Source organism: Rhincodon typus, chromosome 35 (genome assembly GCF_021869965.1).
Source record: "Rhincodon typus isolate 14 chromosome 35, sRhiTyp1.1, whole genome shotgun sequence".
Classification (NCBI taxonomy): domain Eukaryota; kingdom Metazoa; phylum Chordata; class Chondrichthyes; order Orectolobiformes; family Rhincodontidae; genus Rhincodon; species Rhincodon typus.
Window position 1 is genome coordinate 23829470 of NC_063366.1, and position 3950 is coordinate 23833419.

General features: G+C 49.8%; 1 protein-coding gene across 1 annotated transcript in view; it reads right to left on the reverse strand.

Moving 5' to 3' along the window:
* The window catches only part of LOC125486982 (suppressor APC domain-containing protein 2-like), an 18688-nt gene that overhangs the window by 5595 nt on the left and 9143 nt on the right, over window positions 1-3950 (reverse strand). The gene's annotated exons all lie outside the window — the stretch shown is intronic.

Consider the following 3950-nt stretch of genomic DNA (forward strand, 5'->3'; position numbering starts at 1 on the left):
GTGTGTGTGTGGGGTGTGTGCGTGCGTGTGTGGGGTGTGTGGGGTGTGTGTGTGAGTGTGTGCGGGGTGTGTGTGTGGGGTGTGTGTGTGAGTGTGTGTGTGTGGGGTGTGGGGTTGTGTCACCTGGATCCTCACAACCCAACCCCCAACCTCTCTTTCTTCAAATACCACCGCCACCCCTGCCACCCCCCAAAGCAGGCATCACCCAGCATAGACCTGCACTGGTTTGGCCCGTGTTCATGGGCGTAGGGCTGCCAGTGGTTCTGCCGCTGCCTTCTATGGGTTGGCTGACCTGGAGTGATTCCCGATCTGAGCTCCTGCCCTGTCAGAAGGATATGACACCGTCACGGAACCTGTTACCATCCCAACGTGGATTGTTACCGCCAGCCGGAGTGGGGCTCAAACCCTGGAGCTCCTGGCCCTGAGGCAGGGTCACTACCCACTGTGGCACAAGACCAAGGACCCAAAGTTTACACTTTCTCCCTGACGGCAAGTCTGGAGATGACCTGTTTCCACACTGTATGGATTCTACATTTCTATGAACTTATGTGACTCCAGACCCACAGCAATGTGGTTGACTCTGAACTGCCCTCTGGGCCATTAGGGATTGGCAATAAATGCTGGCCTCGCCCAGTGATGCCCTCATCCAGAGAATAAATAATAAAAAAAAATTTGAGAGCGATAGCAGGAAGTTACCAGAAAAAGAGCTGGCGAGGTCTGAACAGGAGGGGTCCAATAAGCTGCAGTAATGCTTTGGGGACCCAGGTTCGAATCCCACCACAGCAGCTCGCGGAAGTAAATTTAATTTTACCGATTAAAATCTGGAACTGAACACCACTCTCAGTGATAAGTGACTGTGACAACTACCATCGACTGTTGTGAAAACCTCTTTGGGTTCACTCATGTCCTTCAGTGAAGGAAATCTGCCACCTTTAGCCAGCCTGCCCTCCATGTGACTCCAGTCCCACAGTGATGGGGGTTGACTCTTCACTGCCCTCTGAAATGGCAAAACAAGCCAATGAGGGACAGGTAACACCCATAAACAAACGATATTACACATATCCCACACAGAAACGAAGATGGGTATGGTTAAGGTCACTGTATTTGGAGGAAGTGCCTGGGCTAGGGGAGCAGTGGCCCATTGTGAGGGCAGATTGGACTAGCAGAGGACCACAGGGGTGAATGGATGGCCAGTTGGGCCCACCCTCCCACTCATTTGTTTCTCTCGCTTTCCCTTGAAATGTAGCCATCCTCGGCATTCCACACTCACACCATTCAATCCCTCCCTCAACACCAGCAAAATGAAAGAGCTGGTCATTGACGTCAGGAAGCAAGGTGGAGGGCATCTCCAGGTCTACATCAGCAGTGCTGAGGTGGAGAGGGTCAAGTTGCTAGGAGCGACGTTCCCCAACAATCTGTCCTGGACGGCCCTCATTGATGCGACAACAACGCCTCTACTTCCACAGGAGGCTAAGGAAATTCAACAAGTCCATAAGGACCCTTACCAAATTTTACAGATGCACCACAGAAAGCATTCTATCTGGATGCATCACGGCCTGGTACAGCAACTGCTCTGCCCAGGGCTGTAATAAACTACAGGGAATTGTGAGCACAGCCCAGTCCATCACACAAACCAACCCCCCACCCACTGACTCCATCTACACTTCCCACTGCCTCAGGACGTCAGTCAACATCATCAAAGACCCCTCCCACCCCGGTTATAATCCCTTCCAACCTCTTCCATCAGGCAGTAGATACAGAAGCTTAAACACACACCAACAGGTTCAAGAACAGCTCCTTCCCTGCTGTTATTAGGCTTCTGAAAGGACCTCTCAAATTTCAAGTTTAATGTTGATCTCACTGTTTGTGCAACTTCTCTGCAGCCGTAACTTTTTATTCCTCGCTCTGTTCTATCACCCTAATGCACTGTGTATAGTATGGTCTGCCTGTACTGTGCGCAAAACAAAACGTTTCACTGTACCTCAGTACATGTGACAATAATCAATCAAACCAAATCAAAATCAAAAAAGTGTTAGCGACTGATTGTTCGTGATCCTGTCATTCACACCTCCTCTGAGCACGTCCCTTCTTTCTGTCCATGCCCAGTTACCACTCTCTTTGGCCTTGCACCATCTTCCCTTCTGTCACTTAACCTCTCCTTCCTGTCATCCTATTGTGAGTCTTCCGTCCTGTTCACAGACCTCTGCTCCCCACATTCCCCCACCTGAGTGTCCTTCATCTCTAAGTTTTGACCTTCTGTTGCAAGCTCCTTTGACAGGAGATGTCGTCCCGTTATTGGCAGAGGTCCTGACCTGCCCAGTATTCCCAGCACCTTCTTTTTTTTCAAATCTGTGAACTTCCGGCCTCTGCGCAGTGATAAAGACACCGTGGCTATTGCCTTTCCCTGCCTGGCCCTCAGGTTAGCTGCTGCTTTCCGTTAATACCAGCCCAGACTCGAATGAAATGGCAACGGAGCTCACATGACATGGTGGCCTCAGGTCACATCCCTCTGCAGTTCATCAGTGATCCCACGCTCCACTGAATCAGTGCAGGGCAGGGATTTGCACAACTACAGCTAAGGCAGGTGGGGTGGGGGTGTGCCTATATAAGAAAAATAAAGACACACCACAAACAGGCCCTACCTTTTCAATCGCTTCACAAGAGGACTGGCGCAATAGGATCACCTTCGATCTACTGCAGCCCCGGCAGAATCACCAAACGGTTTGCCGAGCGCAGAAAAAGGCTATTTGGCCCATCAAGTCTCCACTGGGTCCCCAAAAGAGCATCTCATTTTCTTTCCTTTCATTCATAGGACGTGGGCATCGCTGGCTAGGCCTGCATTTATTGTCTCCCCTCCACCCCTGTTGGTAAGACCGAACCAAAATAGAAGAACTGTAGATGCTGGAAATCAGAAATTGCTGGAGAAACTCAGCAGGTCAGGCAGCATCAGTGGAGAGAAAGCAGAGTGAATGTTTCTCTTCTGTTCTGAAGAAGGGTCACTGGGCCCGGAATATTAACTCTGCATTCTCTCCACAGATGCTGCCTGATCTGCTGAGTTTCTCCAGCAATTTCTGGTTTTGTTGCTCATTGATAAGAGTCAACTACATCACTGTGGGTCTGGAGTCGCATATAGGCCAGACCAGGTAAGGATGGCAGTTTCCTTCCCTAAAGGGGAACCAGATGACTTTTTTCTGACAACAGTTTCATGGTCACCATCAGACTCTTAAATCCAGATTCTTTTCTTAGTTGAATTCAAATACCCGCATCTCCATCAATGGAACTGAGGTTGAGAATGAACAGCATCAAGTTCCTCAGAGAGATGATAACCGACAACCTGTCCTGGACTTCCCACGAAAATGCAACAGTCAAGAATGCACAACAACGCCTCTTCTTCCTCAGGAGGCTCAGGAATTTTGCCATCTCTATAAGGTCCCTCCCCAACTCCTACAGATGCACCATTGAAAGCATCCTGTCTGTGTGCATAACGGCCTGGTACGGCAACTGCTCTGACCAGGACTGTAAGAAACTACAGAAGGTGGTGTGCACAGCCCAGACCATCACAGAAGCCAACTTTCCATCCATGGACTCCATTTACACAGCTCGCTGCTGGGGAAAGGCGGCCAACATCATCAAAGACCAATCACACCCTGGGAATGATCTCCCACAGCCTCTTCCATCGGGTAGAAGGTACAGAAGCCTGAACACATGCACCAGCAAGTTCAGGAACAGCTTCTTTCCGGCCGTTATCAGACTGATGAATGGACTCTCCAGCCTCAAATAACGCTGATCTTGCTAATGATGATCTCTCCTAGCGCACGCCCTGTGCATTGTAACCATGTTCCCCTGTCCCAGTCACTTTGATCCATACATCCTTTGCTTACTATGATCTGCCTGTACCGCTCGTAAACAAAGCTTTTCACTGTACTCTGGTACACACGACAATAAATCAA